A 24,568-nucleotide genomic window follows, 5' to 3' on the forward strand; every position below is an offset into this window, starting at 1 on the left:
TTCCATTTATTTTAATAATAGTCCCTTCAAATTAACCCTAAATTGTGGAAAGTCAACCATGATTATAATTTATGACTTTTTAAAAGTAACTTCATTGTTGAAAGTACATGTAAAATCCGATTTATAAATGTTTAAAATATAAGAAAGCAAAAAACAGCCTAGCAACTATTACTTTGTGCATATCCATCATTCTTATCTTTTATAGACCTCTTTCTCTTGAATAAAGTGACTGTAGGCATTTAAGTAACTTATTAAATTATTACACATTACTTGAATGAATTATATAAATTATTATACTATTAATTATAATTAGTTAGTATTACATACTTTGATTAAATCCAAAGGAGAAAATATCTTTATAGATATTATTTCAGCAATAAAGTAATGCTTTTACTCACATCACCAAGAAAGGAAGGTAAAATTATGAGCCTAGTGAAAGAAAGAGTAAAATGCTCGATGGAATAGTAGTTTCAATAAAAGATTTCTGAATATAAACGCAACTTCATTACGAATTATAGTGGGAGTCAAGTAACAGAACTGTCATTCACCGATAATTTGATTACATTTACAAAAATAAAGTCATATGTTTCTCATAGAAAACAAAGTTTGCTTTCAGCAAGTTGTCCTTTTTATAATAAATTTGTCAAAGTTAAGTGATTAAAATGATAAATTTCGGAATGGGTCATTCCATGGTGAAATATTTGTTCAACTGTGTACTAACTGCATAACCTCAGGCTTTTTCATGTTCCTAAGCATGAGTTTTTTCATTCTGCCAGTAGAGATGATAAAAGAAATTACCCCATAAGGTTATTCTGATACAGATAAAATACTCAGAAGGAAATAACCACCAATAAATAACATCCATCAAACTGATCATTTTCATTTTATGATTACTGGCTATTTCTAATTTTCATAACAAATTTGTATTATACTTGTTTACTGGAAAAATAACTGGGCTCTCCCATAATGTTTTACAAACATAACAAAAATTCAAAAGCACATAATTCAGAGTTTACACACATTTTCTCAGAGAAAAGAATATGAAACCTCTGTCCCCAGCTCATTTCGTGGTACTAATATAACATTTATACAAAACTCATTAGGGATTTATTTAAAAAACAAATGACTTTTAGAAACTAATTTAACCGATTAACATGGTTGAAAAATTATGTTAAATGTATTAGCAGAAAAACAAGTAATTTTAAAAAATATAAATGATCACCAAGTCGAAATTATTCCAGAAATAGATTATCATGTTAAAGGAGAATAATCATATTTTTCAATGGATACAGAAAAAATATTTGAGAGAGCATTTAACATCCATTTACAGTTTAAAAAAAAAAAAAGGAGAGAGAGATAGAAAAAAATTATTTTGAAAAACTGGGATCAAAGAAGTCCTTAATCTAAGGCAAGTACTCTCTAAAATAGCCTGGAGAAAAAAAAAATTGTGATCAGGTATTGAAAAGCTGTTTTTTATATTAGGTACAAACATGGGTATGCACTAGAACCCCTTTTGTTCACTATTTTTCTGGAAATCATAAGAATTAAAATTTGAAAAATAAAGTGAATAACATTAGAAAGCAAGAAATAAAATTGCCGTTGTCTATATATTATCAGCTTCCCTCTAAGAAAAATTCAAAAGGTTTTTCTTTTCTCCCTAAATTACCTTTCCATGGGGGTGGGGGTCTCTTCCATTTATATGGTTTCCAAAATTAAAATATCTTCTTCAGTATCTACTGTGAGCTCCAATTTCATATTTCCAACTGCATAGTCAATATCTCCTATTAAGTTTCTAACTGCTAACTCAAAATTAAGATGTCTAAAATTAGTATCGCTTTTCCTTGATTTAAAACTTGTTTTTCCCCTATTCATCCAAGCACCATCTACTTAGAACTCAAACAAAAACTTATTATTTCATCCCATGCGACCAATCCATCATCTTCTATTGGTTACACTCCTTAAGTATCGTAATTGTATCCACTGCCACAACACAATCCTAGGTGACACTATGATCATCTCTCACTTAGGCTATTTCAAAAAAATCCCTTTTCATCTTTTCCTGTATTCACAAGCTGTTATCTGTAAGCTTACTTCTGCTCTTCATATCCTCCCAGCACTTTTGCAACAGTGATCGCTGTTTATGTATCACACATGGTGACTTCAGCTTCATACCTATATTGTCAGCCTAAAACCATTCATTTCCTTTTTGTACACAAAAGCTAACATTCTTTTACAAAATCATTATTTTTAAAGGTTTTTTTTCTGTTGATTATTTTATTGTCAAATTTCATAGTTCAAAAGTCAAATGCTAATGTAGCTTTTGTTATGTTAAGTCTTTTTTTACAGTGAGAGATATTTTCACCAAGGTAGTATTTTTCTAAGTAGTGGCAACTGGTACGGAATTACATGACACAGGTAATGGCAGTGTGTTGGACAGCTATGACTACTATAAAAATGTGTTTTTATAACATCCTGTATTTTCTGTCAAACTCTTGTGGGGCTAACAATTCTAGTAAAGTCTCTCCAAGGTTGAATATCTGATCTGAAATCATCCAGTAAAAATTCTGCCTCCATCTTGTTGACACCTTCATAAATTGTTTCCTCTTAATTGTAAAACCATTTTGAAAAAGACACAAAATTATGGTAGTTAAGTTTTCAGACATGTTTCTGTAGCACAAAATTTAATCAGTCTATGATCAAGCCCTTATTTCCTTTTCCACTCTACATTTCAGAAATCATTAAACACACATGCACACACAACATACTGCATAAAACAAAATTATGTACTTTACTACGAAGAGAACTCTGTTATTGAAAAGCTTTGAATGAACATTAAGAATTAAACTATGGTCTTCAATTAACTAATTTCATCTAAAAGAAGTTTGTTAGTTGTCTTTTAGTCTGATGAAGTTACTTAGACCATTAGTGACAGGGTAATTCTTGTAATGGAAGTAAATTAATAGCTAGATTTAAGTAAACATTCTATCCATTCTTCACTGTGAATTGTTATCTTGTCTGTAAATATTCAGTTTCTCTGCTTCCTTTATCTAATTTTCTTTCAACTGTTGGGTCCTCTGAAAATTTCCTACTTCATTTTAACAGATATAAGAAAGCATAAAAATTGAATTGACAAATTTTCACCTACAAGTAAGAGCAAAGAAAATGATCAGTTAGCAAATAGAATTGTGAATTATCTGTGAATTTTATTTTCCATGCTTGGATTATGAAATTTCATATGTAACAGAAGTTAATTATAGTTTATTCATGAAAGGAAGAACTATTTTCAATACTGTGTGTTGACTGAATGAAATACTTTATACTTCACGATTAAAACATGTCTAAAAGAATGAATCATTATACTAGAACAGTAGGAGTTAGTTCTTCCAACAATTAAAATAAACCTTTTTAATTACAATAAGGTTAAAACTATAAGCAAATGTATATTAGCAATAGCATTGACAATATTGTAGAAACTTACCTTTCTTATATTAGATATGACTGCCATTATAAAAACAATATTGTTTAAAATATATACACACATACACACATATTCTCGCATGTCTTAGAGAAATGATTTGACCAAAAAATGAAGGTTTTGTCTCAGCTATAGTCACCATCTATTTTTTACTAAATCACCAGATCTTCCGATGCTTCACTTTTTCCTACCCAAGAAAGAGAGTGGGAAAATATTTCCAAGCAATATAAATATTGGAAATCATCTTAGCTGTTTCTAAATAACATATGGATGTGCAAGCTTGACTTTCACCAAATGGTGAAGTGTGAGTTTTTCATGTGAATGATTTCTCATTTCCCATATAACACCCACATAGTCATCATTTTAAACTTCATTCTTAGAACCCACTTAAGAACATAATGCTTTGAATTCCTTTATTTTTTAAAATATAAAACATAATGCTTTGAATTCCTTTATTTTTAAAAAATTTTTTAAAAATAAAGGAATTCAAAGAACTTAAGAACATAATGCTTTGAATTCCTTTATTTTTTAAAATATAAAACATAATGCTTTGAATTCCTTTATTTTTTAAAATATAAAACTTAGAAAATTTTTAGGTTTTTGGATGGAAACCTTTTGTGTTTGATTTTTATATTATTGTGGAGATCATTAGAAAATATTTAACATGAGGCCATATTCAAAACCAGCACTATCTTCAAAGTTTAATTTTTTTTTTTTGTCTTTCCCTCACTAGTTTTTACTTTGGAAATAAACTTACACAGTTTAAAATAATTATATAATGAAAACCTGTGTTTCATCTACATTCAACAGTTACTAACATTTGCCACATTTGTTTAGTCTTTTCTTTGCACATCCATGTGTGCACACATATACACACACATTTTTACCTAACCATGCTTCTAAAAATAAAGCAATTCTGCTGCAAACCCACCCATGTTCAGCCCTAAGATAGTTAACAACAATTCCATGAATCAAGCTCATATTGAAATTTTACAGATTGTTACCCAAGTTTTTATTAAATCTGGGAAATTTAGTGTTAAGTCAAGACTTTATTTTTACTGCTTTTAACTTTTTCCTTTCTTTATAAAAAATTTTATTGAAATAGTTTTTATTGGCCGGGTGTGCTGGCTCACACCTATAATCCTAGCACTCTGGGAGACCAAGATGAGTAAATTGCCTGAACTCAGGAGTTGCAGATTAGCCTGAGCAAAAGTGAGTCCCCATCTTTAAAAAGAGTCCCAGCTACTTGGGAGGCTGAGACAAGGGGATCTCTTGAGCCCAAGAGTTTGAGGTTGCTGTGAGCTGTGATGACACCATGGTGACAGAGTGAGACTTTGTCTCAAAAAAAAAGAAAAGAAATCGTTTTATATTTGCAGAAGTGTAGTCTAGATAGTAGAAAGAGTTCTCACATACCCTTCACATCCCACAGCTTCCCATAATATTAATGTCTTTATATAAACTTGGCCCATTTCATCAAAATGAGTAACACTGGTATAGATGATTTTTTTTTCTTTTTTTAAAAGCATAATAGAATGTCAAGCCAGATTTTTCTTTAAGTAAAAAAAATTTTTTTTGGATTTTGCTCCTAGCAATTTTTTTAATAACATCTTTTTATAGCCTTCAAAATTTTATTATGTGAATCTAACCATCTTTTCTATTTATTCTCTTTGACACTTGATTATATTGACATTAAACATTAACTATTTTAAGCCATTTTCCTACAGGCCCTTACAACTTAATTAACTCAAAGGATCCTTTTGTTTTTGTCCATTAATTTTCCTATAGTTAAATATTTTTCAATTCCATTGCCCTGAAAACCAGAGTAGAATATTTTTTCCTGTCTTTAGTAAGTACAAGACATATTCTATCATGCCCCAGACCTGTGATTTTTAGTCTATAATTTCTTGACATAAATATTTTATGAAAAAGACAAGATAGGTTCCTTTTCACTTTCATTTACTTATTCCTGATATTTTCTTGAGTCCTGCTGTGAGCAATTTTTGTTTATGTACTAGTGATATGTACCATGATGGACAAGGTGGGATAGCTGTGAAGTCCAGGGGCAGCTTTTCTTATTTTTTTTTAAGGTTAAAGTTCATTTCATGTGTTGACATTTTCACTTACAATGATACAATTTGCGTATACAGGAGAAAACAAGTTCTGTAGACAATACTAGAGACCAGAAAGCAATCACAAAAAGATCAACTCTGGAAAGAAAAGTGCAGCTATATTCCATGCTTTATGTCTATATAAACTATGGAAAGAAAAAGAAAGATTACACAGGACCAATACTTGATGTGAAAAATAAACTTGGGTCATTTGTTCCAATTGCAGGGCTCATGACCCTGATGGCAACCTTGGGTCCTGGGAACTAAAATAGACACAGTTTGGCCCTATTCGTGAATGATAATCTGAGACAATAACCATAGATCTCCATTACCCTTTAAAAAGGAGCGAGCCAATATCCTTTACCTGCTTCCTAGGAATGCCACTCTAACTGAGCCTTTTCTTTCTACATAGAGTTTAATTGTAAACTCTAATCCCCCCGTTCTGTCCTTGCACCCTCCGTGCATGTCATCCTCATGGTTTGTGTTGGCTGTGGTCTCACTGGATATTGCTTGATGAATTCAGTCAGCCTGACAGATTACAGTAAATACTTAAAGTTTCCATGCTTCAATAGAATTTCCCTTTCCCAGAAATAATGGCTTTTGCTTTGAAAATATTTTGTTAATGTAAAATTTTTAACCATGAAAATGAGATATTAATAGTAGGATGGCTAGAGACTTAAGATGAGAGTTATTAAAAAAAAAAGATGATACTTATTACAAGGGGGTATTAAATCTGTCATTGCCCCAAATCATCCTGCATAGGAAGTTCATACCATACACACATGTACACACACAAATAAATGTGTATGTGTGTGTACATGCCCTTGTGGATTTGATTTTACTAAAATTTGGTTAGGGAAGTAATAAGGGAATGAATAATGAAAGTATTAGGTAAAAGCATAGAATTTTCACTAGATAACAAAGTTTCTCCAGGATAAATGTTCAGTGTAGTGGAGAGAACAAAAAGAACCTCATGGGAGTGATTATTTAGGACACTATTATAGTTGTTGAGGCAAGAAATACTGAGAGAGAAAACCAAGCTGTGATAATGTGGTAATGGAAATAAGAAGTGAGAACAGATTCATGAAACATTTCATCTAATTTTTGTGGACATTATAATCAATGGACTGCAGGAACCAAAGGAGACTGAGAAATCATGTTGATTTATCTTTGTGAATCTCATTTTTTTTTGTATATTCTCACATTTAATATGAATTGTGTTACAGCAGTTAACTAATTGATTTAGAGTTGCCTAGATGTCTGTTTAATACTAGAATGTGATTTTCTTAAGTGCTTTATATCTCCAGTGATAGCACAGTGCTTCAGTCATAGCATGTTATTACTATAGTATACAGCATATAAAATTAAGAAACTGAAAAAATCCAGTAAGAATGTTTAAAAAGGATGCTATAATTTAGTAAAATATAAATATACAAAAATGTATGAAGTAGTTTGCAAATATACAAGTAATGGTCTATTATGTTCTGGTAAAAAAATTTTTTTTTTTAGAGGAAAGAGTAAGAAAGAAAAAGAAGCCAGAAATCTAAATAAGGCTCCCTGTAATTTTTCAAGAGTATTAAGTCACACATGCACAAATGAAACTCTAAAGCCAGGCTAAAAGCAACAAGGAAATTATAACAGAGCAAGTGCAGAGCTCTCCTAGAGTGGGAAGACTTTCAAACTCTGACCAGGCACGGTGGAAAGACCTTGGTGATCAGGAGAGTATTTGAAATCTTATAAGAGACATGGTTTGCTAGCAAGGTTGTACTGTTGCTGAAATGAAAGCTCCTCCAAATAGATCAGTATGAGCTTTTGTGTGTGTGTGTGTGTGTGTGTGTGTGTGTGTGATACTTAACAGATTACCATTAATTTTTCAGGCTGCAGCAAAATAAATTTACTAACTCTCAATTTCCGCGTGGGTCAGCATTTTAGGAATGGGTCATCTGGGTCCTCTGTTCAAGGTGTCACCAGTCTGCAAGAAATGGGTCTATAACATAGTGGGTCTATCATCTCTTTTGAGCCTTGTCAAATTCTTCCAAGTTCACTGGTGGTTGGCTGGTTTCAGTTCCCAGTAAATGTAGAACTTAGGCCCCTGTTCCTAGAAGCCTCGTTACCTTCCCTGCCAGCTGACCTCCTCTACAATATGGTCATTTCCTTCTTAAGGCCAACAGGATGGCATGTGCTGCAGCTTTGACTCTCTCCCTTTAAGAAGGTCCACTTCTTCATTTTTTTTTTTTTTTTTGAGACAGAGTCTCACTGTGTGGCCCTTGGTAGAGGGTGTCATGGCATCACAGCTCACAGCAACCTCCAACTCCTGGGCTCAAGCGATTCTCTTGCCTCTGCCTCCCAAGTAGCTGGTACTACTGGCGCCTGCCACAACGCCTGGCTATTTTTTGGTTGCAGCTGTCATTGTTGTTTGGTGGGCCCAGGCTGGATTCGAACCCACCAGCTCAGGTGTATGTGGCTGGCGCCTTAGCACTTGAGCTACAGGCGCCGAGCCAGAAGGTCCACTTCCTTATTTAATCTTTAAGTCCACCAAGGACAATCTTCCTTTCTGATACCAAAGACAACTGACTCTCTTTTCGTATTTATAGTAACTTAATCACTGGAGTGCATTCTCATCATATTAAGCTCCAGTGCTCTCATTGCATCTGTTTTGTAATCATATAGGCTATATTCAATATATTAATATGGTGAATTGATTTAATTTTTCAATGTTAAATGACAATGTAGCCCTGGGATAAACTCCATTTGGTAATAATATATTATTTCAGGATTACATACTATTTACATCTAATTTGCTTTATCACATAGGTTAGGATCATATGCTCCTGTTATATCCTAAACAATAATACACTGAGTGTAATGGAGAGGATGAAAAGAACCTCATGGGAGTGATTATTTGGGAACCTATTACAGTTGTTGAGGTGAGAAATACTGAAAGAGAAAGCCAGAGCTGTGATAATGGAAATAAGAAGTGAGAACAGATTCATGAAACATTTCATATAATTTTTGTGGACATAATAATCAATTGACTGCATGAGCCAAAGAAGAGTGAGAAATTATTTTGATTTATCTTTGTGACTCTCATCTTTCTTTTGTATATCCTCACATGTAACATGAATTCTGTTATAGCAGTTAACTAATTGATCTAGAGTTGCCTAGATGTTTGTTTAATACCAGAATATGAATTTCTTAAGTGCTTTATATCTCCAGCTGGATATTTAACTCTACTAATGAGAGTAAGTCAAAGATGTCTGCTCTTCTTATTTCTGTTTACCACTGTGCTGAACAAGATTGTTCAAGACGTGTGTAACAGGAGCAACGAATCTTAAAGGCCATCTTAGAATTCTGCCTACTAACACATCCTTTGCTAAGCTTAAAAAATAGGGCTTTGGCATACCAAATTGATCCTGTCAAGATAAAGACATTTCCAAGAAAGAAAACAAAATTTAAACATTGTGTAAAGTAACATTCACATTGGCCAGTATCAAATCAACATTACCAGACAAGCCAATAAACGTAACATTCTAACTGAGAGTGATTAAGGCAGAGAGTAATGCTGTCTGACATGAATTTACTTGCAGAAAATAGAGGAACAGGGAACACGTTTTTAGTGATTTTGTGAGGCCAGCATTATTTGATTAGGCCAAAGCCAAATAAAGACATCATGAGAAAAAAAAAATTACAAACTGACAGATGCAAAAATGATAAACAGATCTATAATAAATAAAATTCAGTACTGTATATATTATAACCAAATGGAGTTTATCCCTGGGCTACGAGATCATATAACATTTAAAAATTACATCAATCACCATTTTAATTCATTGAAAATAAGTTACATGATCACATAAACAGATGCAATGAGAGCATTTGAAAAAAAAACACATACAGGTTCTTAGAAACTTGTGCACACTGGAAATAGAAAAAAGCTAACGTTGTATTTCTGTTCTACTTGTTTAACCCTAATATTGAGAGCAAGTCAAAGACGTCTGTTTTATTTCTGTTTACCATTGTGCTGAAGATCCTAACCTATGTGATAAAGCAAAATAGGTAAAGGAAGAAAGAAAACTTACATGTTGGAAAGGAAATAGTAAAACTGTCTTTATTTATAGACTTACAGTGAAATGACCTTTCTATAAAAATGGTAATGAATCTGAAAAGACATCAAAACATAATGAAGCTAGTAGAGCCAATGAATGGTTTAGAAATGTCAAGATCTTCCTTATACAAATATAAATTTTATTTTTTATACTTTGATGATAAATTGGAAAGTTAACTATAAGCTTTATAATGACACCAAAAATCAAAATGTTTAGGAGGAAATGTAATCAAGTATGTACAGGTCTTATACAGTGGAACTATAACATTGCTGAGAAAAATTTTAAAAGGACCTACATGTGCTGAAAAATATATCATTATCATAGGTTTAAAGACAATATTTTTAGCAATTTTACTTATACTCAAATTTTTCTATAGATTGAATACAATTTTCAATTAAAATAGTAGCAGAATCTTTAAAAAATTAGTCTGATTTCAAAACAGATGTAAAAACATAAAACATAATCGCCATAACAATCCATGTCAGAAAATCTGTAGTGTCTGGTTTAGGGCTTTACCGTAATGATGAAGTATTCAAGGCAAAGTGGAATTATCATGTTGATAGACAAATAAATTAATGGAACAGAATGCATTCCCAAGTGGATCAACATATATTTTCAATGGATTCTCAACAAAGATACCAAGTTAATTCTTTGGGGAGGTGATAGTCTAAAATAGATAGTTGTCATCAACTTAATATTTTTTTGAAGTAAAAAAAAAATTAGATCTTGAGCCTTAACTCACAACATATGCTTAATATTAACTTGAAATAGATCATATACTTAAATGTAAAATGTGAAACTATAAAGCACCTAAAAGGAAATGTAGGAGAATATTCTCATAAACTTGGGTAGCAAATATTTCTTAGCTAGGGCACAGAAAACATAAGCCATAAGAGAAAAAAAAAAAAAGGTAAATCGGCTTTCATCAAAATTATTCCTTCCAGTATTCATAAGACATTGTTCAAAAAAATGAAGTCCTAGAATTGAATGAAAATATTCATGATGTATGTGTGTGAATAAAACTTGTACCTAACACACACGTGTGTGTGCACTCCTATAATTCAATATTGCTATCAAACCATTAAAAATGTATAAAAACTGGTTGGACATGGCACACACAAAAGCATATACAACTGACCACTAAGCACATGAAAGGACATTCAATATCACTAATCACCCAGGAAATGAAAATTGAAATGTGATACAGTTTCACTCACAGAACGGTGAAGGTTAATAGGACTCTCGGTATCTTGTGACTGGAGCTCTAAGGCCTTTTTTGAAGCATAGATTTTAGTGGGAAAGATTTTGTTGAATTTTGGATGACTGTTAAAAAAAATGCAAGCTTCTATCTAGGAAAGCTTAAAACATGGAAACCATATAGGCAGGATAGATGGATTTGGAGGAATATAAGCTGACACTGGAATGGGCTAATTATAAGGTGAAACAGGAATGGGTGAATTCCATGTAGGTGAATGCAGGTGAGATATTCCTGAGTGTAATCATAAGAAGAAACTGAGGTGGAAAATAATGTAGTGAGTCAACAACAACAGTTAAAAACATAATATGGCTGTAGCAAGATAAAGGACTGAGATCGAAAAGCAAGGCAAGGATGAGATTATGAAAAACTTCATCATTTATTTTAAGGATTTTGGACCTTTATCTTATGAATAAGGGAAAGTACTGAAGAGTTTTCCAGCAGAATGTCATTTTAAAATGTTTCTTCTTAGAATGCCATTCTGGAGGTAATGTTGGGACTCCTTGATGGGGAGAATAGATCTGAGTGTATTTTTTTTTTGAAGGCAGTACAGCATACATGTGCAGAAATCCAGAGAGGAGGAAGACTTCCTTATTATCTATTTAATAGATAAATAGTTAGTATCTATTTATACAATTACATGATTGTTTCATGAAGAAATGATATGAGCTACACATAAATTTAAATAAAAATACATCCAGTACAACTTTATTTTTTGTAGGAATAAATGTAGAAAGAAGAAAAGTATCTAGCCATGTAAGAGTGGATACATGAAATGTGGTTTGTATGTAGAACTTAGTATTTTCCAACTATAAGTCATTATTAGAGAATACATTAAAATGAAGAGTAATGTATGTGAAATATCAGGATATGAAATTCTTAAAGTAGCATGAATTTATTAATATTCATGTATATGAAGTTATCTTTTCATTTTTTAAAATAAATATATAATACTAGGTAGAAAGTAGGTCTATTGATTATGATTATTTTTAATTTATTTATAGATTTTTGCATTTTAAAATTTTTCTCATAAGATCCAAATTATCAGTAATAATTAATGCCCTGATAAAATTTGTGAATGTTTATATCTAAGCAGAGAACATGTTATTCAATTACATCTAGGGGTTATATGGTGTAGACTATAATAATTTGTTTATGTGAACTGAAACATAATTATTTCTGTGAGTAAAAGATGATGCATATTAAGTTATGACTGTGCTAAATTGGCATATTCCTACATTTTAACCCACAATCAAATCTCATTTAACATTTTTATATAGCCACTTTCATTTGTGCCAAGTTCTTATTTAAGACATAAAGCTACTCTGTCTAGTAAATCATAAGGACTAAAATTGATGAGTCTGACAGTAGCTACTTCGTGAGAATGTTAACTCAGATTTGAATAAGGAATGAAAACTAAGGCAATATAAAAAGTGGTAGCTATTTTTAAAAATCACCAAGGAGAATATATTTAGTAGAATTTCTAGGGTAACAGTATGTGCTCTTTATTAGTGTTTAAGACACAGTATCAGTTCAGTTTGTTCTCCAGAAGTGTGTGACTTACCCTTGCACAAGTGGGCAACATTAACTTTTACCCTTTTATTGAATAAGAAAAAAGTATGAGAACTATAATAATAGCATTGTTATAGTAAATAGTAATAGTGGTGGTCAAAATTTATATAGTACTTACTATGTGCATGGACTGTTGTTTCAAAGCACTTTTTATTGGTTAACTCATTTTCATTTGTAGCTGTATATTTACTCCAAAACTTTGTGGTATAAACAACAGTGAACATTTATTATCTCACGATTTCTGTGGGTCAGAAACTTTGGAGATTAATAATTGGGATATTTATGACATTGCAATGAAGATGTCAGTTGGGACTGTGCTTATCTGAAGGCTTGATTTGAGCTGGAAGATTTGCCTCTGAGGTAGTTCCCTCACATGGTTGGCAAGTCAATCTAGATATTGGTAGGGGATCCCCGTTTCTTACCATATGGACTTTCCTTAGGACTGCTTGATTCATGATGTGGCTGGCTTTACCTAGAGCAATTGATCTAATAGAGAGCAAGGGAGAGTCAAAATGCCTGTTGTGACATAGCTTTAGATGTAACACTTTGTCATTTCTGCGATATCCTTTTGGTTACACAGATAAGCCCTGTTCTTTGGAGGATGGAAATACTCAAGGCATGAATGCCGGGATGTGAGAATCATTAGGGCTTAAGCTGGAGGCTGGCTACATAATAGGCAGATTCTATTATAATTCCCATTTTACAGATGAAAAACTGAGACACAAAGATACCCTGTTTCCATGAAGATGTGCTCCCAAAGATGCGCTAGGTCTCATTTTCAGGGGACATCTTATCTTTCCTGTAAGTAGGTCTTATTTTCGGAGGATGTCTTATTTTAGGGGAAACAGGCTGGTGTGAAGAGAAACATAGGTGATGCCACACGTTAAGTAGTAGAATGAGGACTTAAATTCTCATTCTCCATCTCTAGAATGTGTGCTTTTAAGAGGTATGTGATATTTCCTCTAATTGTTCAATCAAATGTACAACAGAGTTGTACATTTTTGTGTATTTACTATTTAATATATGCATGCATTTGGATATAAAGTACACCCCTGTACTCTCATTTTCTATGGAGGTGATTATTTTTTTCTTAATGGCTTATAAGAATTTCTCATCTTCTAAAATTATTTATGTTTCAACTTTTTATATATAATCATATGTCCCATAATGAGATTTGGGTAAATGACAGGCACATATACTGCCGTGATCTTATAACATTGTAACACTGCATTTTTAATGCCCCTTTTCTACATTTAAATATGTTTAGATACACGAATATGTACCATTGTGTTACAGTTGTCTATAGTATTTGGTATAGTAACATGCTATACAGATTTGTGGCTTTGAAGCAACAGGCCCACCATGTAGCATAAGAGTGTAGCAGGCTGTACTGTCTAGGCTGCTGTGACTACATTCTGTGATATTCACACCGCAACAACAGAATTTCCAAATGGCACATTTCAAAGACATATTTACATTATTTAGTAACACATGACTCTATTTTTTCCCCCAAATTTGCAAGTTGTCTCTGAGTTATGTTTATGGTGTTTTTAATTAATGGCAGTTGTTATCTTTTCTTCAAATTTATCAGCATGTTCTTTATGGATTTTGCTTCTGAATTATCTGTGGGTTCATCATTTAATAGTTCAAATCAGTTTTTCACAATAGTTTTCTAAAGTTATTTTCTTAAAGACAGAATTTTTAGCAACCCCTAGGAATATCCCCTGAGGTTAAAAATAGTGCGTCAATAGTAGATGATTGGAATGCCAAACTGATTTTATTTCTTGGAATCTGTTGATGTGAATATCATGTTAAAGAGTTGTCAGGTCTGTTTGCTGGTGTTTGAAGATGGTGCTGTTGGGGCTAGACAATCCATAGTAGGCAAGAACTCCTAGCAAGGCAAAATGTTTGGTTCAATTGTTTCATTAAATTAACCTCACTTTGCATTCATGTCTGTCTGTCTGTCTATCTATCTATCTATCTATCTATCTATCTATCTATCTATCTATCTATCTATCTATAATTCTGTAAGAAGAATAGACATTTTGGAGGAAGAGGAAAAGAAGATATAATTATTTTTGGAGACTTCCAAAAAACAATCAGTGACCAAAAAGTGGGTCCTGAATGTCTAATACAAGGGATGTTCCCTTGTCCACAATAATGGTGCTTCCAAAATCAACTGTAACAGATTGTAGAAGACAGTCATAAATTTGGCTGTGAGTTGTTGACTGCCAGGGAGGATCAGGCAAATGGTAGCATAATTCATCATTGGTAAGGAAAAGGGGTGGACTCATATACATGATATTTCTGCATATCATCTATTTTTACAAAAGAGAAAACTTTACTTATTATGGGGCTTTATACTGTACTGTGTGCTTTCCTGAGTCATATTAATCTGAAATTAACAGTTTTATACAGCTTTTTTGTGGTATGCTTAACAAATAAGACTATAAATTTAATGTGTAGGTTGTGATGATTTAGTGTACATATATATGTATTACAAAATGATTAACATCAAGTTAGTTGACATGCCCATCATCTCACATAATCCCCTTTTTTATATGTATGTTTAGAAACATACATATAAAATTCTATTTTAAATTCTATTTTCTTAGCAAATTTCAATAAATAAGGCAGTATTGTTAACTATACAATAGTTACAGCTTTTTATGATGGATTAAAATAACAATGCCTTTTTATCTAATGTGGTACTAAATACAGTTGTCCAAAGACTTTTACGCTTGTAAAGGACTCAAACTTACTCCTTGTGACTCCAAATCGAATGATCCTTTAAGACAAATATGCTGTAATATTTAATAGATTTTCCTACTTTGTATTGTATTTCTATAAGTGCTAGGGTAATATTTTAATTGTCATAGAATGCTTGCTTCAAGAGATTTGTTATCTGATTTAATTGACAAGAATTTCTGAGTTAGAGTAAAAAATAGATTTGTGACAGAAGATATACCCAGACCTTTTCATCACTCCAAATGATTCAGTCTTACAATATTCAGCCCATAAATTTTCAAATTCAATCTTCAGTCTTCCTTACTCATTCATCTAGTACTATTTAAACATTCTACTTCCTTGAAACTTCTAATGCAGTGTTATTCCACATGTGATCCAAAGACCAGTCTCATTCTACAGAATTTACCAGGCTACAAAATGATGAATATAGTGATTGAGAGTAGGTATTTTGAAATTTGATAGGAGCTTGACATTATGCCGTCCAAGTGCATACTTGTCTCTTTGAAAAGCATATAGAGTAGTTTGAGTTAAATCAAAATTACAGGTGAGCCACTATGTATGTATGCCAGTCATGCCCAATAGAACTGTGTGTCTGCAGTGGGTTAGAAATCAAAAAGATGAGAAAACTGGTTCTTCATCACAAAGAGCTTGAGAAACATTAAACAGTGGTTCTCAACCTGTGGGTTGCGACCCACAGGAACTGTATTAAAGGGCCGTGGCATTAGGAAGGTTGAGAACCACTCCAGTAATGCATCGTCAGCCTAGAGCCCCATGTGCCTGTTGGCTTTCCTCTAATTTTTCCCTCTTTAAACAAACTGAACTCCATAGTCTGCCATTTCATTCAGTCAAGCTCCTATCAGTATTCTGCTTTTCTGTGTTTTTATTTCTTTCCATGGCCCCTGGTTGAAAATAAACAGTCACACTAACAAATAAAATATACAGATGGATCCTCATTTCCTGCTCCATAACTCAGTACTTGTAGAAAAATATCACCCAGTGGGCCATCTTCGTGCTGCCACACACTCATGTTGAGGCAGGTCACTGCAGCCCTAGCAGTGTGAAATTTTTTCATATCTAATCATTCACTTCTTGTATTTAGTATTTCAAATTTATCTCATTTTCTAATTCTCAGAAATACGGGAAGTTAATATATGAAAATTTTCTCAAATTTTGCAACATATATTCTAAATGTTATTTTATTTCAGGTATTGCTTCTTGCTGTTTGCTGTTGTAATTGAAGGATTTGCATTTCATCTCTGTGCTGGATTGCATTGCCTCCCAAGCCTATCGGCAACTTTGTAATTTTTTCTCTCCTTTATCCTCCTTCTTTGTCAGTGCATTCTGACAAACACTTAAATGTCTTCCTACTTTTCCAATTCTATTTTCAAGAAAATTACCTCTGTAGATTTTCTGTACTTTTCAACCTTTTCTTGATTATCCTTAAAATCTTAGTTTAAACATCATTTCCTTAGTGGTTCTTTTCTTGACAGCCTAGAGCAAGCAGGGTGTCCTTTTATATGTCCTCTTAGAGCACCTGTATTTATTTTCTTTTTAACATAAGTTATAGCTTTTATTTACTACTAATAAATCACCTAGAGACTCTCCAAAGACTCTTTGAATCAGTCACTTAAATTACTTTACGCCTGCCACAATTTTGTTTTTTGTGTTTGAAAGGAGTGAAATTTATTTCCAGGGCAAACTTGCCTACATTGCCCCGGCCCTCCTTAGTACATGATGGGTGTTTGGGGAACTTGGTGGCTGTATTTTCTCAGAAGCCATTTCAGTTTAATGGCTCTAGACATTTGTTCATCTGATAGCAGAATGATAATCATTAAAGTCGTTTCAGGAGAGAGAAAAACTGCTAGCCTATGTTACCCATTTTAAATGTTGCTTAATCAGTCTTAGAGTTGGATAGCGTTTGTAGAGTTCTTGGTTGGCAGTTTGAATTTAAATAAATAATAGAATTAGTCAGTTACTTTACCTCTCTGAATATTTGCTTACTGAGAACTGTTTAACATGGTATACATCATAGAGCTTTTGTGAGGTTTAATGATATATATGTATCACTTAGCATAAAACTGAAATATTTGTTGGTATTATTTACTAATAAGCTTAATAACGACATTTTGTACTATTATAAGCTAAAAAGGAAAGAATACTTTTGGTTAGAATCTAAAGAAATTGGAGTCATGAAGACAATAATTTCTCAAAAAATATTGACTGGTATGTTCTTCTGAGAAGTCTAAAATAAAGGGAATTTTATTAATTAAAACTGTTTTGCTCTAGGATGCAGGAAATATGACTCACCTTTGGAGCATTTAATTAGTCAGATGCATTAAAAAAGTTATAGCATTAAAATAAGTGTTAAAGCAATTAGAAAAAACAAACATGCTATATTGCACATGGTTTCATTAATGCAACATATATGTGTCTTACAGAACACTGCAAATTTCAAACTGGTTTGGATTCTACATATTTAATAAGCATTCTTATATTTAGATCTTGTGAAACTAAATGACTTTTAAAGATTTACTTAAACCTATTCTTAGCCATTCAGTGTTTGAATGCCTCACAATCTTTGAATTGGCAAAATCTCTGATGTGTATCCGTGCGGCCATGTGCACACCCACACACACAAATTGATTATTTTATTGATTGAAATAACAAGATCAAAATAAAATGCACTTGATTGCTAGATTTTGTGTATTTTTGTATAAGAAAAAGACAACGTTTGTAGCCTTTATGCTTATAAAATAATCTAATAAGCAAAGGATATACAAAATATTTTATGATGCAATTTGATCATTTGCTCTATGTACTTTTTAATTTGCTCTATAAACTTTCTCCTCATAAAATGAAAATAAACATTTACTTACTTACATTTTTTTAATTGACCCTGGTTTGTGTTTCTATTTAAAAGGTCTTTTCCAAAGGATATTTGATTTCTGTAAATCAAAATGCAGGACTAGATTGGTTTAGTGCATTTTCCACTGTTTACTGCTTTCCAAAGAGCCGTTGCCTAGCAACTGCATGGAAGAAGCTTCTGGTACTTTAAAATCGTACAAGAGCTCAGAAAATACTGTGATGCAAACTTTAAAAATGTTGTTAAAAAGTAATTATCAATTTTATTTTCTAGAATAAAATGAACTCGAAATAGCTTTGATGCGTATTTAGTAACAAATTTGTCTTAATTCTAATTATTGACTTTTAAAGCTTTTAAATTGAAAATGATAAATACAATAAGAAAGAAGCAACCAAGACTCTCAAATACTAGTGTTTCAAAAGTCATATCCTTTTCAAACTCTGCCAGCCTATGAACAGTTTGATGTTCATCCTTGCATATTTGCACACGTACTAGTCTCCACATGAAGATTCATACAGAATTCAAGATTTTTTTTCCCAAAAGTGAAGTCATGTTTTAATTATTTAAAAGTGGGTTTATATTGTTTTGCCAAGTACATTTTAAAAATATATTGTTGGCATTGTTTCAAGAGGGTTTACTGAAACCTATGTTTTTATTTCTAATAATCCGTGATTGTGATGATATAATTTGTTTAGAATTCTGATTATCATTTTTCCTCAGAAAACTTTATGAGTTATATGCCAATGTTATTCACATCTTAGAGATAAGGCCAGTTGGGTTCAGTGGGAACGAGAAACTTGCCTGTGGTTTGGTACCCTCAATGGTGACACCACCTGATCTCAGGTGCTTATGTTTTATACAGATGCAACACAATGCATATTATTTTGAAATAAGAAATACTTTCTTCAATAAAGGAGGAAAGTTGGAAGCCATAAGGAAAATATGTGCAGATTGGATAGTTGATGAGGAGTTATCTTTGTTTGCATAAGCAAAGCTGGGCTTTTGCTACATATATTCTCACCAGCAAGAAGGATAGAGTTGAGAAGTGGCTTTGTATACAAAAAATAATCTAGAATTTGCACATTTCAGCACATGCCACATTGGACAAACCCATATCTCTCTGAAAGAAAAACTGAGAAATAGAATTTCTGCCAGAGTAGCCATACATCCAGCTAAAATATTGAAATGGGTTGAGGGGAAATAAGAGCCTGTGCTACTAAAAGGAAATAAGAAAGAATAGTTACTGTGGGAGATACTATTTTCAGCCACAGTTCAAGCCTTTGGCTGCCCATGTGTTGGTGATAGGACACTCATTTATTTTCTGTGAAGGATATTTGAAAGCCCCGTGAAATGCTGCTTCCAGGATATATGGCTGATCGGAAGTCAGATGTAGAAGAGGCTCTCAGTGATCTGGCATGATCTGCACAAATGAATTTGCTAGTTGTTCCCACACCACCTCCATAAGTATACACAATAAAATAACAAGACAGCTGTAATAAAATAATCGTTTTTCCACAAAAAAAAAAAAAGGATGATGCATAAGATAACCATAGCATCTCCTTGGTGCACAAATTGAGAAGCCTCCAATGTAGTATAGCAAATTTCCTGGTTAAACCTCGTTCTGCTTTTGGAAAATAACTCTTGTGTATTCTTATGCATTGGTCCTTGTTTGCTATTCTCTGTGGCAACCCCTGAAGTTGAAATTGAATGGCTTTTTTCAGTATTTTTATGTGTCAGTAACAGTACTCAAAATTATTTTCTAGAGACTTATTTAAACTTGTCCTATTTACTGGTTTTTGTTGCCTTGCTCCTTCTTGCTCTTGATTATAATGAGGGGAGCTGCCAAGACATCATCTGATATAGGTCTGGGTGGGAAGGCAACGCAGGACTTTACTCTCGCCATGTGTCTGGCTTTATTGGTCTGGCTGAGAAGTTTTAATGGGAAGCTTCTGAAAAAGGCTCTGAAAGGGAGTACTGTCTCCTGCTATTTAAGGTACTCACTTCTTTCAGTTCTCTGGATTCCTGGATTGTTGGCTACATTTTGATTACAAACAAACAGTGCCCTCCTTATCAGAGTTCTAGGCCCTGCTCTCTCTGTTTGCAAAGTAATCTATTCTTGCCTCAGATCATCTCTCTGTGTGTACCTGACTGGAATCATCAAGCCACTGTCAACACCTGTTAGTATTCTTGCCCTTCAAACATCTCTTCTAGACATGGCTTTGTACACAAGTGGTTTCTGCATACAGAGGGGGAAACGGCAGTTCCTATTACAGATATATTTCTACATTATGCATTTTATAATACTTAAATTTTATATGACTTTGTATTTTATTTTTAATTAAAAAATTATTTTATAAAAACTGGCAGTTTACAACTCAAAGTGTTTTAAAAAGGAAAATATAAACATCTGATAAACCTGAAAAAAGTGTTCAGTCTCCTAGCTCACTCTCTCCAGTAATTCTTACTCAGAATACTTGATATTGATTGCCCTGAAAATGATTCTTTCCATATCTTATTCTCATGTTTCTATAATTTCCCTTCTTTCAATATTCTTTCCCACCATTCCATCTCAGCAACTACTCCTATTATTGATCATATTACCAATAAATGTGACTTCTCAATAATCCCTTATTCTAGAGTCTCCCTCTCTGACCGCCAGTTCCTTTCTTTCTAGTTTGCACACTCTAATGCAGAACTGCAACCGTCTTTTGACCCTATGGGATCTACAATTAATTTCTCCTATGTGATTTTCAGTATTGTTTACACTTCCAGGTTCTGTCTTCCCTTGGCCTATTTGCATTTCACAACACATCTTTATATCTATACTTTCTATTTACCCTCAATTACTGGACCTTTCTCCATAAGTTTTATTTGTATGTTAAAAATCAATCCTAGTTAAATCTAATCCTCTGGGGCTTTGGTGTTAACTTCCATGCATTTGAATGTGGCTAAAGGAAAAAAACAAAAAAACAACAAACAAATAAGAAGAGAACCTGCAATTGTCAATCTTCAAACTCCTCTCTAATCATCATTTTTACCTATTTCACACTACAGGAAGAAAAAAATTATAAACTTCTACAGACATTTCTACCCACAAACCTGTATTTATACCCATATGTTCTGCCTTCCCTCTTCTTATTACAGATGAACAATTTTAGCATTAATATAACTGAGAAAGGGCAAGGAAAAGGTGCATTATGTTTGTAAGATTAGTCAAATTCTGATTGTCTACGAATCACAATTAAGGAATTTGAAATGTCAATTGTATGTCTTGGGATTTGTGAAAGGTCATTAATCCATTTGTCAGATCAAACAGCACTGTCCAGTAGCACTATTGGTGGTAGTGGAAATGTCTATACCTGCACCGTCTAATACTGTAGCCAGTAGCCACAGTGCTATTGATAGCTTAAAATGTGGCTAGTATGATAGAGATATTGTGTTTTGTTATTTGCATTTGATTTTCTTTCTTTAAAATTTAAACAGTCACATGTCACTACTCTGTTGGCCATCATAGTTTTAGAAGGGTAATACATTGTCAAAGTCAAAGTAAAATGTAGAGACAAATCTCTAATTTAAATGTTTTATTTGGGAATCACAGATTTGGGATTTGAGGCCTGTTACAATTATCTTCGGTGTGTCCAAAGAACAAACGGAAGTTTAGGGTTTTTTTTTGAAAAGAGAAATGTTCTGTATTGCTTTGAAAGAAAGCACATTGACACTACAGAAGCTTTGGGGAGCTAGCAAGCTGTGATTGATGAAAGATGGTGATTAAAACCTGTCATTTCAGACCACTAAAACTGGTCTTAGTGTCAGAGTAGGCTGTTCTAACAACTAGCTTTATGGAACATTAAATTCTTGGTGTGGGTGCTTTGTGCCCTGAGTGCTTTTTTCCCTGGCTCCTTGACCCTGATTTAGTTGAGTATGACAGGAGTGACCCAGTTCATATAAATCAGCTTTCATAAGGTAGAATGCTGAAGACTTGGAAGACATGAAGACCAGTTAAGAAGCTGTTTAATTAGCCTAGATGAGAACATCAGAGTTCCAATAACAGCCCACAACCTCTTAGCTGGAACTCCAAAATCTGAATACTTTGAAAAAGTCTTGTATTTTCCTTGGTGGGAAAATATAAAAATATATTTCATTCAGTGGGTAAAATATATTACCTTTCTAAAATATGAATTTTTTAAATTCTGAAACCTGATATCTGGTCCTTAAGAATTATGGATAATCGGGCGGCGCCTGTGGCTCAGTCTGTAAGGCGCCGGCCCCATATACCGAGGGTGGCGGGTTCAGACCCAGCCCCGGCCAAACTGCAACCAAAAAATAGCCGGGCGTTGTGGTGGGCGCCTGTAGTCCCAGCTACTCGGGAGGCTGAGGCAAGAGAATTGCTTAAGCCCAGGAGTTGGAGGTTGCTGTGAGCTGTGTGAGGCCACGACACTCTACCAAGGGCCATAAAGTGAGACTCTGTCTCTACAAAAAAAAAAAAAAAAGAATTATGGATAAGCATTGGAAATCTCTAGTAAGTTATGAGAATGGAAATGGGGGGGCTTTAGTAGCAGAATTATTAAACTTTGGCTCTCTTATGGTATTGAGAAATGAGGGGTGAAGTAGCATGAAAAATATTATTTCAGTTTTTTTAATTCAGGTTAAAGGTTGATGGTTAGTGTTAAAAACTAAGTGTCCCTAGAAGAAGGATGGATTTGGACCTGAAAGGTCTAGAGATATAATCAGTTCCATTTTGTAGGTTAGGTTTAGCTCTCTTTAATATATTACCCACTTCAGTATTCTATCATATCCCTTTCCCTCTGTATGCCATTCATTGAGATTAAATAGATTTTTTTTTAAGTCAGAAGATACTGATTTTACTTTTATCTAATAAAGGCTTTCATTATAATTATATATTAACTTATTTATCTAACTGGTTTTCATTATGTCTCATCAAACACCACCTTTTTACAATAAATATTTTGCAACACTTTCTTTACTACTTTATAAAATTCAAAATAACATATAACTGTCGACATACATAAATTTCTAATAATAATAATAATATACTTGTGATATGAAACAGAAACAAAAAGGAAATGATAATGAACAAGCAAGTTTTCAATAGGTAAATGCTCAAGAATTTACACAAGAAAACACAGTGGAATAAAGAGATGCTTTAACCAATGACTGTGTGCCAAGCTATAGATGATAACTGATACTGATAATATATAGTAATTAAATGTTTATGTTGACTCACATACAATTCTAAACGTATAGTTAATTTTCTCATAATTTACGAAGCAAAGCAATTGAATCCCTAGACAATTCAGTATACATGAAAATAGTGCAAAATATACTTTGTATTCACATGTAAAATTGCCACCAGGAATGGTAGCATGTTTGTATATACTTTTAGCTCAGAGGGCTGATGGACACTGCAGAACTTTTACGTAGAAAAAAGGCATATGTAAATACAAAAATGACTGCTTGAAATTTGTGCGTCTTTTTCTTCCTTCCGGTTTCCAGTGATTAGTATAATTTTTGAAAAATTAGCTAGTACAATACAATCTTCCCATAGTGATTCCCCTGCAAATTCAGATGCACACATTCATTGAAAAAAAGGAAAAGGAAAAGAGTCTTATTTTTTAAATTATTATAGGAAAATAAGATGTATCACACATGCACCACATTTTCTCATATTCTCCTACAGAAGGAAATATGGTTTGTGCTAAGGAAAAGTTAATAATTGCATGCAGCATTGCATAAATAGTAATCATACCTTCCAAATTTTCTGTTACAATGTGGATTTTTAAAAATTCTGTATTATATCATAATAAATGCACATATTTGTCTCAAATCATATGTTCCAATTTTTAATTCAGAATTTATGCGTCCCCTACGTACTGCTATCATCTGATTCTAAAGTAATAAAATCCTACATTTAACAGTTTTGTTACTCTATTTTCACAAATTTGCTATACACGCTTTGAGATACCTTGAAATGGTGTTTTAAAGACACTATTCTTTTGCAAATCTTCTGTACATCTCTCTCATTCACAAGATAATCTGCTTGTCTTTCCTGTGAAACATAACATATCATGATTATGTACTTTTAAAATTTTCTTTAATGTCCTTATAATATGTTGACAAGCACAGAGAGAGGTTTATTATTAGGAGGTCCTTGATATTTTTTTAGAGTAAAGCCTAGGATATAACTATACTGTACTTCTTTCACAAAGTGTGAAAGAGAAAAGAAAAGTAAATGAAAGCAATAGAAAAAGTAGTGAGCTTTTTCATGTGCTAAAACTGGAGAAGACTAAGGTCAATATTTGTCAGACTGACGCATTTGCTAAACCATCTCCCAAGTAACCTTTTCTTGTTTCCTCATAAATGTATGATGTATGTGTTCTTTATAGATCTGGCTCACTGACAAATTCAATCTTCTATTTCTTA

General features: G+C 32.9%; 1 protein-coding gene across 3 annotated transcripts in view; it reads left to right on the forward strand.

Moving 5' to 3' along the window:
* KCNT2 (potassium sodium-activated channel subfamily T member 2) overlaps positions 1–24,568 on the forward strand; it is a 399,505-nt gene that overhangs the window by 227,674 nt on the left and 147,263 nt on the right. The gene's annotated exons all lie outside the window — the stretch shown is intronic.

The sequence above is a fragment of the Nycticebus coucang genome, chromosome 10, assembly GCF_027406575.1.
Source record: "Nycticebus coucang isolate mNycCou1 chromosome 10, mNycCou1.pri, whole genome shotgun sequence".
NCBI lineage: Eukaryota > Metazoa > Chordata > Mammalia > Primates > Lorisidae > Nycticebus > Nycticebus coucang.